Source organism: Oncorhynchus masou, chromosome 15 (assembly GCF_036934945.1).
Source record: "Oncorhynchus masou masou isolate Uvic2021 chromosome 15, UVic_Omas_1.1, whole genome shotgun sequence".
NCBI classification, from domain to species: domain Eukaryota; kingdom Metazoa; phylum Chordata; class Actinopteri; order Salmoniformes; family Salmonidae; genus Oncorhynchus; species Oncorhynchus masou.
Genome location: NC_088226.1, coordinates 63,500,889 through 63,516,088, shown reverse-complemented (window position 1 = coordinate 63,516,088; position 15,200 = coordinate 63,500,889). Strand labels below are relative to the sequence as shown.

The following is a 15,200-nucleotide window of genomic DNA, read 5'->3' as shown; positions in this document are numbered from 1 at the left end:
TGTAGATTATTTTCTATTAGATAGATTGAAATTGTACATTAAACATCATAGCATTGTTGAAAGATATGTGTTTCGTAGAAACACGAAGTGGGTGGCCAGCAGAGATAGATGGGATGGGCTGAGGGAAGCTGACGGTTGGTATGTGGAATTGAAGACAAGTGGGAGTGGAGTTGCATAATAAAGTACATTTGAATGACACTTAGTGGCAGTGTTTTTACAACTAATGCCGGTTTGCCTGAGGCTGATGCCGTGCAGGTGTTTGTACATATACACACACTCTCATTCAAATAAACACATACAAGAACACACACATACATGTAATAGTGCCAGACATGCACACAAATATATAAAGTAGACATTGCTGTTATGATTTCAGTTGTCCTTGATGTCCTTTGTTTTTATTTTATTTTTTACATTGTTGTTTGCTGTTTTCTTCTGTCTTTTTCCTTTTTTCTCTTTTGTTAATTCTCTTGGTTGTCGGTGCATTGGGGGTTCTTGGGGGTGGGGAATGGAATAATTATATTATTTATTTTATTTTCTTCCGGGGGGGACTGTGGGAGGGGTCTCGAATGGTTGACGGACAGCTATTGGGGAACTGTGGGGGGACCTTGGAGGGTTTGGGTTTCACAAGATTGTGATCATGAAAAAGGAATCTATGACATACATTTTATATCACTATCATGCACACGCACCCTGACATATAAGGATGCCTTTGTTGCGGAAAGACTGATACATGTTTGATAGTGTCTTGATGCTGTAGTGTTTGTCCTTCATGTTCTAATACTTTAATGTTACCCCTTCCTTGTGTTTTTTTGTAATAAATAATAATAAAACATTTTTAAAGGACGCTAATTAGCATATTTAACAAACAGTAGCACCATCTCTGTAACACTCACACATCAAGCCTATGACACTTATGAGTCTGGAGCTTAATTACCAAGAAGGAAATAACAACAGCACGCTTCATGCGGTACAAACAGCTTCATAACTCCTTTCACACTCCCTGACAGCGAAGGAACACAAACACCATTTCTTTTTCTCTTTTTTTCATCCCTATTTTCCCCACAGATGTAATTGTTCTGTGTTGTGTTGCACTCAAGTGTGCTGTGATCAAAACTGTGGAAGGAAGGAAGAGGCTGAGAAGGATTACAATGCCAGCTGAGGAGAAGAGCAGATAATTAAAACACCAAATCCAAGTTTCCACGGCAATGAATGTTGTCATGAGTGCCTGGATGCCTTAGAGGCTGTAAAGTAAGGGGACTAGGCTAGGCTAAGTCAGGCTGCACCATCAAAGCCTTACAGATGTAGGATCTTAATTTGAGCCAGTTTGGATTATTATCCTGCTGCAACAGGAAATGTGAATTGTTATATGAATTATAATTAATGGAGATATTTGTAAGGGTTGATACATTTTTCATAAGAGTAAATCAAGTAAGACATTTAAAAGTGGAAATTACACATTTCTGAAGCCTTTTTAAACTTCAAATACACTACACATTTTAAATGTCCTGCAACAGGGTGATCAAATTAAGATCCTACATCTATCTGTACACGAGCCTTCCATCTGCCCAGGGCCTGTTTTCTCTCCACCCAGGGAGCATTTCCTGTTGGCCAGGGCAAGGGGCTAACGATGGGGTGGATGGTCTGCCTCAGACTTAAAGCCTGGCCATCTGTCCCTAAGCCAAACAAGGGATACTGGCTACCCTTTCCAAACACCTGTGTCAAAGAATCAAAGCCCCCAACCCCCACAACCTCCATAGCCAAGGGAGACCAGCAAAAGAATGCAGCATTAAAAGGCCATTAACAGGCACTATAATGAGAGTCAGTAGTCTTGACAATCTACAGCAGGTTTCAATTCCGCAAAGCAGAAATAATATGTTAGAGATATTTGAAAAATAATCGCCTCAACAAAAGTTCAATAAACCAGTGAAAGGATGGGCCTGTGTGTGTACTTGGATGCGTGGACATGCTTGCTTTCATCTATAGCCATGTGTCAGCCTGATTCATAAATTCCAACCCAGAAAAATATTAAAATAGGCACATGAAAGTATATTCTCAACAGCACCACACCCCTACCAATCACAAAGTTGAATGAAGCTAACACTTGTAATTACTGCTGCTAAATATGAACTGGTTTCATTTCATGGAATGTGAGTGGTGAATAAAAAAGGACAAATAACAGTGGTACAGAATATAAATAAATAACAATCTAATCAGATCTTTATAATCAAAACATTATTATGTTCCACTTTTATTGTTATTAGACCAATAAGGTTCACTGAATAAGAAAATGCTGCTGCTGCAGGATGGCATTCCCTTTAGGAATCAAAGAAATCCACAGTGCTGAATCAGCCAGAAAACAATGACTCAGTAAGTCTTAGCAGTACCATTCGGCATGTCTGGACCAGATAATGACTGTGAAATCCTGTTATTACAGTAGCTTTATTTGATGGTGGAGCAAGTAAATGGACCAAAGGTCTGTGAGAATTAATTATACCTTACCATAAGCCTTTATCCAATGCTTTGTGATAAGGTTAGAGATGTCTGCCTGATTTTGGCCCCTTTAAAAGACAGTCATACAAGGATGGCTTCATAACATGTGTCGTGTTTTTGGCTATGCTGGATTAAGTGATATGACATGATATGATATCTCCGTAATTAATATTACCTGATTGAGCGAATCATGTAAATGTAATTAACTATAGTCGGGGCACCACAAAATAATATTTATAGAGCTGTTATCTGTCGAATAAACTTTTATAGACCTAGTAATATTTTACATCAATAGCAGTCAATATTAATCATCACCTTAATTCAGCCTCATCTGAAAGTTGTAAATTCTTGGTTATCTGCACGAACCCTGGCTAACAAGTTGAATCAGCAATACAAAATTGGGTTGAATTATTTATTAATCACGCAGAATTGCACATACACATAATTAAATCAAAACAAATTACAAATTACGTCATAAAGGAAAACGTTCCTAGCAGGCAGAACAGATATGACAGCTTGTTACAGAAAAGAAAAGGGCTGGGTTTGAGTGAAAGAGCGGGAAGACTGAGGAACAAAGGGCGAAGCAGTGCTATCGTAAATACAGAATCTTATGCATTCTAAATTACCGCCCATTTGGAATAGGAAAATACAATAAATATTTACTCAGAGCTGAGCTTCGGTAGGTTGGTGGAAGGCTGTGTTGCCCAACCGAGTCCTTTGTCCTTTGAAGAATGTCTCTGCTGGTAAATTGCATACGTTATAGTAACGTCGTTGTGTGGTAGATGGGATACTCTGTCTGTTCCTTCCTAACCTGTGTTTGCAGCTGCTGTTGCTAACTCAACGGCTAGGAGGTGTCACTTCTGTAGTGAATAAGAGTTCAAAGTTCATACCATTCGCAACCAAAGCTCATGCTTATGTTGGCTTCGTTCTGTAGTTATTATCTGAACCATTCTGACATCGGACCGTCGTCCTCACAACCTCGGAACAGGAGGTTACATTGTCGTCAAGGCTTTATATAGGAAGGGAGAGGAGGGCGTGTTTGAAATTTGTTGTTTTATAGCCCATGTCCCTTCACAGGGGCGCACCCTAACCGTATGAAAACCCAAATCTCACATTTCAGAAGCTAAAATCACATTTCATCCCCTCACGAATAATTTCACATTCAAACATTTAAATTGAACATCAATTCCATGTGAATCCGATAACTCTGATGTGTAGACTTTCCACTGTAGAGTTTATGTCATCTAATCATTGATGAGAATGTCTCAGATGACAACCGAACTGACATCATATTCATTAAGTACCACCGCATATGTTCAATTGGTCAGATTACCAGAATATAGTTAATTTCCCCCACCTTCTGATGTTCCCAGAATCTCTATGTTAACCTGTTACATCTATGGGGGCGCATCAGTTCTGGGGCACTCACAGACAATATCTTTGAAGTTTTGGAAACATCAGAGTGTCCTCTTTCCAAAGCTGTCAATTATATGCATAGTTGAGCATCTTTTTGTGGCAAAATATTGGGCTTAAAACGGGCACATTTTTTTTTATCCAATAATGACTAAGGGCGAAACCAAGATGAAACTTCAACCAGGAAATGAGCAGGATTTTTGAGGCTCTGTTTTTCATTGTCTCCTTATATGGCTGTGAATGCCCAAGGAATGAGCCTGCCCGATCTATCGTTTCCCCAAGGTGTCTGCAGCATTGTGACGTATTTGTAGGCATATCATTGGAAGATTGACCATAAGAGACTACATTTGCCAGTTGTCCGCCCGGTGTCCTCCATCGAAATTGGTGCGTCATCTTTAACTGCACGTCTTTTTCCAAGCGATGCACCGGAGAAAGTAGACTACCACGAACGATATATCAATGAAGAGATATGTGAAAAACCCATTGAGGATTGATTCTAAACAGCGTTTGCCGTGTTTCAGTCGATATTATGGAGTTAATTTGGAAAACAGTTTGCCGTTTTGATGACTGAATTTTTGTTTTTTTTGGTACCCAAACGTGATGCACAAAACGGAGCGATTTCTCCTACACAAAGAATCTTTCAGGAAAAACGGAACATTTGCTATGTAACTGAGAGTCTCCTCATTGAAAACATACGAAGTTCTTCAAAGGTAAATTATTTTATTTGAATCCTTTTCTGTTTTTTGTGCAAATGTTGCCCGCTAAATTCTACGCTAAATGCTACGCTAGCTATCAATACTCTTACACATATGCTTGTTTTGCTATGGTTCAAAAGCATATTTTGAAAATCTGAGATGACAGTGTTAAGAAAAGGCTAAGCTTGAGAGCTAGCACATTCATTTCATTTCATTTGCGATTTTCATAAATAGTTAACGTTACGTTATGCTAATGAGCTTGAGGCTATAACTGGATACAGGTTTTTTTGAAAAACTGAACATTTCCTATCTAACTGAGAGTCTCCTCATTGAAAACATCTGAAGTTCTTCAAAGGTAAATTATTTTATTTGAATGATTTTCTTGTTTATGTGAAAATGTTGCTGGCTGAATTCTAGGCTTATAGCTATGCTAGCTATCACTACTCTTACACAAATGCTTGTTTAGCTATGGTTGAAAAGCATATTTTGAAAATCTGAGATGACAGTGTTGTTAACAAAAGTCTAAGCTTGAGAGCAAATATATTTATTTCATTTCATTTGCGATTTTCATGAATAGTTAACGTTGCGTTATGCTAATGAGCTTGAGGCTATAAATAGGATCCCGGATCCGGGATTGCTCGACGCAAGAAGTTAACCAAGGGGTTGCAAATGTAACATCAGTAGTGTAGAGTGAGGAAAAAGGGGTGAAGAGGTATTTATGACTGTCATAAACCTACCCCCAGGCCAACGTCATGACACATGGCTGCAGTCTACTCTCATGTCCTTATCTTCTCCTTAAATATGTGCCATATATTTGGAATAGCCTTAATGCAATGGTATTACCGTGGTAGCTTTTTAAACTGGTCCTGTGGAGCCCCTATCCAACACCCACTAAGGTAAGAATCTTGATTTGTAAGAAGCCTGTACATTTGAGCTCTCCATGCACATCTGAAGTAAGGATTCGCCTATTAAATCATCATAAATTGAAGGTAGTGGAAGTTGGAATGAAGACCTAGCCTGCACACAGAAATTCCCAAGCACTGACTTTTAAGAACCTCAGCTTGTTAATGTGGAAAAAGTTAGACAATTACTTCGGAAACCACAGGGGAGGGAAAACAAAGTTTAAAATGAATTCCAGTCAAAGACTAAAAGTGAAAAGTTCTAGCAAGAGAGATTTGAGGAAAGATATGTCTATAAAAACACATGATTAAAAATCTGCCTCCGTTGAAATATCATCACTTCTTAGGGTGCCATATAATCAGATATACAGTGAGCTCCACTAGTATTGCGACAGTGACACGTTGTTTTGGCTCTGTAATCCCACATTTTTAAATAATACAATGCCTATGAGGTTAAAGTGGAGACTGTCAGCTACAATTTAGAGATATTTTCATCCATATCGGGTGAACAAATTATAAAATTACATCACTTTTTGTACATAGGCTCCCCATTTTAGGTGACCATAAATTCACTTGTGTATTAAAGTAGTCAAAAGTTTAATATTTGGTCCCATATTCTTAGCACGCTATGATTACATCAAGCTTCTGACTCTACAAACTTGTTGGTACGGGATTCTTCCTGGAAAGGAGAGGCGGACCAAAATGCAACGTGGTTGAAGTTCATGTTTTTTAATAAGAAAACTAAACATGCACATAAAAACAATAAAACGTGGAAAAACCGAAACAGCCCTATCTGGTGCAACAAACACAAAGACAGGAAACAACCACCCACAAAACAGGCTACCTAAATATGGTTCCCAATCAGAGACAATGACTAACACCTGCCTCTGATTGAGAACCATGTCATGCCAAACATAGTAATAGACAAACTAGACACACAACATAGAATGCCCACTCAGATCACACCCTGACCAAACAAAACATAGAAACATACAAAGCAAACTATGGTCAGGGTGTGACAGTTGTGTTTCTGAATATTTTGTGCCCAATAGTAATTAATGGTCAATCATGTATTTTGTCATTTGAGTCATTGTTATTGTACACTGAACAAAAATAAACGCAACATGCAACAATTTCAAAGATTTTAATGAGTTACAGTTCATAATAAATGAATTAGGCCCTAATCTAGAGATTTCACATGACTGGGAATATAGATATTCATCAGTTGGTCACAGATATATAAAAATACAAATAAAGCAGGGGAGTGGATCAGAAAACCAGTCAGTATCTGATGTTACAGTTTCTCAGTTGCTTTGGTGCATTTTTCACATCATCCCTAACATGTGCAAAATAATAAGTGCATTTCTCAGAACAATTTGTACAAACTGCAATATACAATATATATATATGTTTCTAAAGCTAGTCAGTCACTAAAAATCCTTAGTACATCTCTCAAAAGTAAATATTAATGCCAATGATCATGTCAGTGTCATCAGAATGAGTCATTGAGTCATTGTTCACGAACACGGTCGTCAAAATGTTTAGGCATGTTGTCAATGTAACTGTGTACTTTGACAGTATTACCTGATGTAAACTTAAGCTACAGTTTGGATGACATTTACTGTATTGAAAATGCACAAGGCTGTACTTCTATGGCATATATCAATTTCAACAGTACTATTTACATATTACTGTATGTGGGTTATTGATTGAAAGAGACAGGACAACCCAAGGGGCAAAAAGAAAAGAAACACAGGAAACCACCCCTAAGGCACAACTTTGCCCGCAGCACTGTTGTGCTGTTTCTACACATCCAGACGTTCCTGTCTGTCGGCCCACATATTCTCATCCACATCACACCGGATATTTTCCCTTCCAATGCAACGTGGAAAGAATATTTTGGAATGCCTTATCCATCCTCTACAGGCGTCTACTGTGATGACCCTGCTGGCTGCAATGGATGCAGCATGTGAGGACATCTGTGTGTGTGGCTGACGATCGTACACCATCCACCTCCATGCTGAAAATAACTCCTCAATTGGGTTAAGGAATGGTGAATAAGGTGGGAGGAATTCTAGGAGCATCCATCGGGTGGGTAACAAACCATTGCCTTATGATCGATGGAAACTCACATTATCACAAATGACCACATACTTTGGCAAATCCTCTATAAACAGACCCCTCTCACCATCAGGGATGAGAGCCCAGTAGAGAGTCTATAAAAAGTTGAGTCGATGCTGGATGTTGTATGGCCCTATAAGGGGGATATGGGTTTGTACACCATGCTCCGAAATAGCAGCACACATGATGATATTTCCTCCCCGTTGGCCTGGCAAATCCACAGTAGCTCTGTGACCGATGATATTCCGACCCCGCCTTCTGCATTTGGTCAGGTTGAAGCCAGCCTCATCCACGTATACAAAGTTGTGAGAGGGTTCACTTGATTCAAACTCCATTATACGCTATATCCCAGAACACACAGTTGAATTTGTTTTGGTAAGGAAGAGTGACATAAAATGTCCAAATATTGCATGTTCCTCCCACAGCAATGGAAATGTGTGCAGTTTATGCTTACTGTACTATGTATCACTCTACAATGTTGCTGTAAAGTAGTTACATAGATATATGTTTTACCTGTACATACTGGTACCGTAGCTCCTTAACCTCTAGCGTCGAGCAATCCCGTATCCGGGAGCGTAATCATAGCCTCAAGCTCATTACCATAACGCAACGTTTCCTATTCAAGAAAATCGCAAATGAAATTAAATAAATATATTCAAACACAAGCTTAGCCTTTTGTTAACACTGTTCTCAGATTTTCAAAATATGCTTTTCAACCAAAGCTACACAAGCATTTGTCTAAGAGTATTGATAGCCTAGCATAGCATTAAGCCTAGCATTCAGCAGGCAACATTTTCACAAAAACAAGAAAAGCGTTCAAATAAAATCATTTACCTTTGAAGAACTTCAGATTTTTTCAATGACGAGACTCTTTGTTAGATAGCAAATGTTCATTTTTTCCAAAAATATTTTTTGTGTAGACGAAATCGCTCCGTTTTGTTCATCACGTTTGGCTAAGAAAAAGACTGGAACATGCAGTTACTTACACGCCAAACTTTTTTCCAAATTAGCTCCATAATATCGACAGAAACATGGCAAACGTTGTTTAGAATCAATCCTCAAGGTGTTTTTCACATATCTAGTCGATAATCTATCAGTGGTGGCAGTTGGCTTCTCATCAGAAGCAAACGGAAAAATACTGCAGCTGGAGATTACGCAATAATTGCGACAGAGGACACCAAGTGACCACCTGGTAGATGTAGTCTCTTATGGTCAATCTTCCAATGACATGCCCATAAATACGTCACAATGCTGCAGACACCTTGGGGAAAACATGGAAAACGTAAGCTGACGCCTAGCTCCTTCACAGCCATATAAGGAGTCATTGGCATGAGGCAGTTTTAAAAAATGTGGCACTTCCTGATTGGATTTTTATCTGTTTTTTTAACATCAGTTCTGTGGCACTCACAGACAATATCTTTGCAGTTTTGGAAATGTCAGAGTGTTTTCTTTCCAACGCTGTCAATTCTATGCATAGACAAGCATCTTTTTGTGACAAAATATCTTGTTTAAAATGGGAACGTTTTTCATCCAAAAATTTAAATAGCACCCCCTATATCCAAGAAGTTAACTCTTGTTCTCATTCCTTTGGAATGGTACACAGTACAGCTGTTTCATACTCATCTGGTTTCTATGCAGCACCCTGTCGATGGTTGAGATGCTAACCGTATGGATGTTTTTCAAAGACATCATTGTCTTCTATAATGGTCCTTTGTATTTCCCTGAGTCTCATGGCATTGTTTGCTCGGACCATGGTGCAAATAGCATCCTGCTGTTGAGGTGTGAAAAGGCGTCCTCTGCCACCGGTTTGAGGTAATCTTGCAGTCCTAAGTTGGGAAAAAAAATGCAGTGATGCAAGACACACTTTCACATGGACAAAAACTGTGAACACACATTTTACTGTAAAACATACAGGTGGGTGCATGTAAGGTGCAGTATGTATCTGTATAGAGTATATTTCTGTATGTGTGAAATACAAGTGGACTACTCTAATATGAAGCATTGTAGGAAGTGTACAGTATACTGCTTATATACAGTAACAGTGCACTGTACATTGGTGGACATACCTGTTCAAACGTTTGAACTATTGAGGGCACGGTTGATCTCCCAATATTCGGCTGCACCCTTCGACCCGCCTCAGCCATTGTAAGGCCATGATTGACAACATTTTTTGCCTTCCACCACGCATCCTTGCTCTTCTTCTTCCTCCTCCTCCTCTTCATCTCTTCATCTCTTCTTCCTTCTTCCTTCTGCCTTCTTCCTCCTCTTCCTTCTTCCTCCTCCTCCTCCTCCTCTTGGCTGTTGACCCTGTTCATTTCCTGGTCCATCCATTATTGGAAAATTGCAACTCTGTTGTGGTCTGTCTATATATGCTTGCCAATTGATTCTTCATGAGATGCACCTTTGAGCAATTTAGACAACTGGTTGATTGTTGGTTGAATTAACACTTTTACATTCCTTCATGAGTGAGTGTCAATTTCACCTGCACAATTCATCAATTCACGTTTTTGTACAAAAGGTCTAATAGAAATGTGTAAAACTATGCTTGACAGTTTATGACAAATAGTTAAACAATTTTGTATGTAATGGCTTATCTGAGAGTAGCAGCAGCATAAAAGAGGGGTGGGGTGGGTGGCGTAACATAATGCAAATAGTCTGGGTAGCCATTTAATGACCTGTTCAGGAGTCTTATGGCTTGGAAGTAAAAGCTGTTGAGAATCCTTTTTGTCCTAGACTTGGTGCTCTGGTACCCCTTGCCATGCAGTAGCAGAGGAAACATTCTATGACTGTGGTGGCTGGGGTCTTTGACAATTTTTACGGTCTTCCTCTGACACCGCCTGTTGTAGAGGTCCTGGATGGCAGTCAGCTTAGCCTCAGTGATGTACTGCGCCGTACGCACTACCCTCTGTAGTGCCTTGCAGTCAGAGGCCGAGCAGTTGCCGTACCAGGCAGTGATGCAACCAGTGAGGATGATTTTGATGTTGCAGCTGTAGAACCTTTTGAGGATCTGAGGACCCATACCAAATCATTTTCGTTTTCTGAGGGGAAATAAGCTTTGTTGTGCCCTCTTCATGACCAAGCTCTGAACTATAGTCTGCCTTCGTATTACTGAAAAACTTTATTAACCTGAAATAAGTATTGAATTGAGGTAAAAATAAGTTTGTGAATGCATTCAACATAACTGATTTAAGCACATGTTCTTTGGATGGCGTCCATACTGATCATGTCCCTGCTTACAAATATCTGAATAGGTGAAAAGCTGTCTAAAAGCATATTGTAATGTTCATGCGTACGAATTGATTCCACAACAAGGATATTCGTTCAGGTGGTTTACTGATGATCAGCTCCTAAAGTAAATAATACATAGAACTAAAACTGTCTCATACAGAGTGTGGGATAGTCATCTCTGGCACAAAACGGGGAGATCCATCATCCATGCAGTGAGATACCAGCCAAATTAAAATAGGCAACCTTAGGAACATAACATTAGTGAACAGACCTACACTCCATCCCACAACAAGCTTTTATAGCTGCCTTATGCAAATGACTCAACACTTGAGCATACTTGACTAACCCTCTTAACAATGCTGAGGACTTTCAGCAAACATTTTAATAGACGACAGTCAATGCTTCACTACAGTCAATATCCTGACGCCTAAACTTGTCCTTTTACAGTAAACATGAACTACAGTGCAATAATTTGTCCTTTAAGTACATCAATGGTATGTTTATTTGTGTCACAACAGTCTTTCCAGAGTTAGCTCTAAGATCTTTTTTTACACCTTCCTCTCAAAGTCATTGTCTACATCTCTTCAGTCTCTTTCTCAGACGTAGTGTTTGTTGGGGCTGTGAGCTGCACTTTTTGATTTGCTCTTTGGCGCCGGCATTGTGCAGTAGGTCTAGTGGTGTGGTGCAGCCCTTTGTGTGAGGAGTGGCAGGCCCTTCCATAACATCAGTGTGGGAATAGGAGGGGGTAACATTGGGAGACATTACATGTGCATCTTTGCTTGTGGAGGCAGCTGGTGCTTCAGAGTCCATCTCCAGGTTGATTATTGGAATCAGGTGTGTTAGCTGGGGCTGGGGCAAATGAGTGACGCCACTCAGGCCCCCGAGGACTGGAGTTGCCCATCCCTGTTATAAAAGATACTTTAAAGCAGGGCTCTAAAACCCTGTTCCTGGAGAGTGACTTCCTGTAGGTTTTCGCTCCAACCCCAGCTGAACCTGATTCATTTGATCAACAAGCTTATTATTATAATCAGGTGTGCCTGATTAGTGTTGGATTGAAAACCTACTGGATGGGAGTTTTCCAGGAATAGATTTGGAGAGCCCGGCTTTAAAGTATTGAGACACATTCAGTTCTGATTCTAGTCAAGTGCAGCTGTGTAACATGTGTGGAAGATCATTCTGTAAATCAAACAAGGGGTGGTCAAACTAAGACATAGGGATACAAAATGGCAGTTCAGTAATATTGTGGTTGTTGTTAACATATACGAATTGTCAAGAAATATATAAAGTAGAGGGAAAAGAAACAAATCGTGATCAAAATAGAGAACAATGGAATTTTGTTTTAAAATCCTTCTGCTTATTACCGTTAGCTGTTTAGCTAAAGTTGAGAAGAATTTTCGGGGCCAAGAATCACACAGTCAAGCTTCCCATGCCCCTGGGAGATTTGTTCCACAGTACAGGCCTACACCAGAACCCACGAGCTTTCAACCAAGGCCTGTGCAATGGCCCGCCAGTGTCCAGAGACCGACGCAAGTTCAAAACCCTTTCCTCCAGTCAAAGCAGACCTTCAATGAGCCTTTGACATGGAGATATCCTGAAGATCCAGTCAAAGAGGTGCAGTTGGCTATTGATGAGCAGAGACCGCTTCCTGTGCCTGCCAGTAGCATTGCAGTTCAATGTGGGGAGACTGCTGCTCGTGTGGAAGTCAAGCGAGATCTGCTCGGTATCGGCCAACTCATTCACCCAGCGGGGAGGATGTTTCCGCTCAAGTGCTGTTCTTCGACACGGAGCTGCACGGATGTGGCAGCACACTAACGGTAACATTGACCTTTAGAATTAGGATTTTGTAAGGATGACTACCATTGATTTTCTTACAATGCAGTTTGCTGCACTGATTCCAGATGACTGAGGATTCACTTGTCTATGTCTTCACACTCCGTTATACACCAGCCACCCTGGGCAGCAGCCCCATTGTTAGAGAAGTGGTGGTCTGGGTTGAGTGCCACTATCAAAGGTAAGTTTATTACACCTGCATTGTGGAGTTTTATTTATTTTGTCAGTTCAATCAACTTTGAATACACTTCCTTGGACTTCTGGTTTCACCTTCAGAGACTCCTTTACAGAAAGCATGATGTGAACAGCGGTTCAGTGAAGCCCACCTGGAATCCCTATGCCTCCAATAAGGTTGCAGAGGAGCTCCTATACTTCTTCCTGAGGCTAATGACTGTTGAGTAACGGCTTGTCCTTGCCTTATTGTCATTGATCCTATAGACACTATAGACACTCGGGGCCTGAGTGACGTCACTCACCAGTTACATTTCCCAGTTGGGAAATGTAACCGCCACTGAGTAATTGGAATGAGGTGGCTACCCCAGAAAACCAAATGACGGCAGTTAACTTGTCTTCGCAGACAACTGGCAGTTGGAGAGACCCAGCAAAGAGTATGTCCTTGGAGATAATATTAACTTTGAAGCTTCTGTCGTCCAGTTCTACCATGTGCCACTCCGAGTCTTTGTGGACAACTGTGTAGCCACAGTCATCCCAAACACCAACACTGTCCCAAGATATGCCTTCATCGAGAACCGTGGGTGAGTGTCCTTTGTAAGGTACTTGATCTAGTTCAAGGACGAATCGTTTGCTATAATCTGATAAGGAAAGCAGTTCCCATTCCCTCCACCTGCCCACACTTCAGATAAACAGCCATCTTGAATGGCATCCTTCCAGAGTTTCAGCAGTGTAGGCAGCCTAATGTTGATTTTGTGGCCATCAGTTGTCTGGTCGACACCATGCTGACAGGCTCCAGGTCCCAGTTCATACCTCGCACCACGGATGACACGCTCCAGTTCCAGATCGAAGCCTTTAGGTTTCATGTTGTGAACACTGGCTCAGTGAGTAGTTAATCCTGAGATCTTCTGCAAATTAGCTTTGGAATGTCCAAATTTATAGAATTGGCATGTTTGAGCTTCAATCATAAATGAAGTATAGTGTGGCCAACATGACGTTGCTTTAAATTGGTGTGAAATCTACTAATTCTTATGTGGTACCGATGCTGAGACTTCAACAAATGTAATTTCAACAGCTTTACGTTACCTGCCTCCTGAAAGCCACAACCGCTTCATCCCCTATTGATCATGAGAACAAGGCTTGTTCCTTCTCAAATGGGTAAGTCTGGGTATATATGGCAGGGTACGTACTATATGCAACACTCTCTTTTCAATAGATGGCGCGAGGCCAGTAAGAAAGACCAGGTGTGTGGCTGTTGTGACACAAACTGTGGCATGAGAAGGGAACCGGATCCAGGTACATGTGCACGACAGTCCAGTGTTTGTCATTCCTGGACAACAATGTGCACCTGGGGTGCACACCTTTGTCGTAATCAAGTACTTACAGACTTGATTCACGTAAGCCCTTGGCTGCAATCTCTAGTGCTAGGCTGGAAAAAAGTGCACCCTCTGCGTAAATGACTTGCTCTCTGTTTTGCTACGTCGGACCCCAGTAAGCCAACAGCAACAGCTAGTATTATGTATCCTAATAAATCAAATCAGGAAGGTTTTCTGCTCTTCCTAGGTTTCCGGTGGGAGCAAGAAGTGTCTATTGGTCCTCTCAAAATCAAAGAAAAGCTTCCTGACTGATGGCCTATTTAATCATTTGGACTGACTTTCCTGTTGAAAAAACACTATGGATGATTAAAAAAATATGGATTTTAAGGAATTTGTCCTGAGTCTTTGGTTCATGAGGTTTTTAACGTGTAACTAGGTGTAAAATGAAGTACTACTTTTTGCTTGCTAGCTACTCTGGCAGTTTAACAAGAGGTGGTAGCTAAGCTTCTTTACAAACAAATTGGCAACTGTGCTAAATGGCTACCTAGCTAGGTTACTGTGGCTAGCCAAAAAGAGCATGTTTTGAAAATTAGATTATGTGCTTTGAGTAAGTATTACCACATAGGATTTTTAACATTCAAAGCAACTGAGAAGTCAGTGGCAGGAAATGTCACCTTGGCTTGCTACAGAACTTCTGCGTTGGTTGTTCCTGTGTCTTATCAGCCAACACCACTGCACAAACCTGTCACTGTGACAACTAGTGTAGCCTTGTCTGAAAATGTCCAATTTGGTTATTTGCAACTTGTTCGCTGGACTGAAACAATGCAAATTAAGTTAAAGCGTAACACATTCTATAGTAGCCTATACCACACCATTACATGCTGCACTGAACTACTGCTGTTAAATATGGATTTTCTGGTTGTAATGAAAGGTGCGGCTGGCTTCTGAGTTCAGTGGGCAATGTGTCAAGAAGCAGTGCGGATTGGTTGTTTCAGATGAACAAATGGCTCTCAACCTTCGCCTCTCCCGAGTCC

General features: G+C 40.6%; 1 pseudogene; it reads left to right on the top strand.

The window, feature by feature from the left end:
• LOC135556898 (zona pellucida sperm-binding protein 3-like) overlaps positions 1-14,478 on the top strand; it is a 46,874-nt pseudogene extending 32,396 nt beyond the window's left edge.
• The last annotated feature ends 722 nt before the right edge of the window (positions 14,479-15,200 follow it).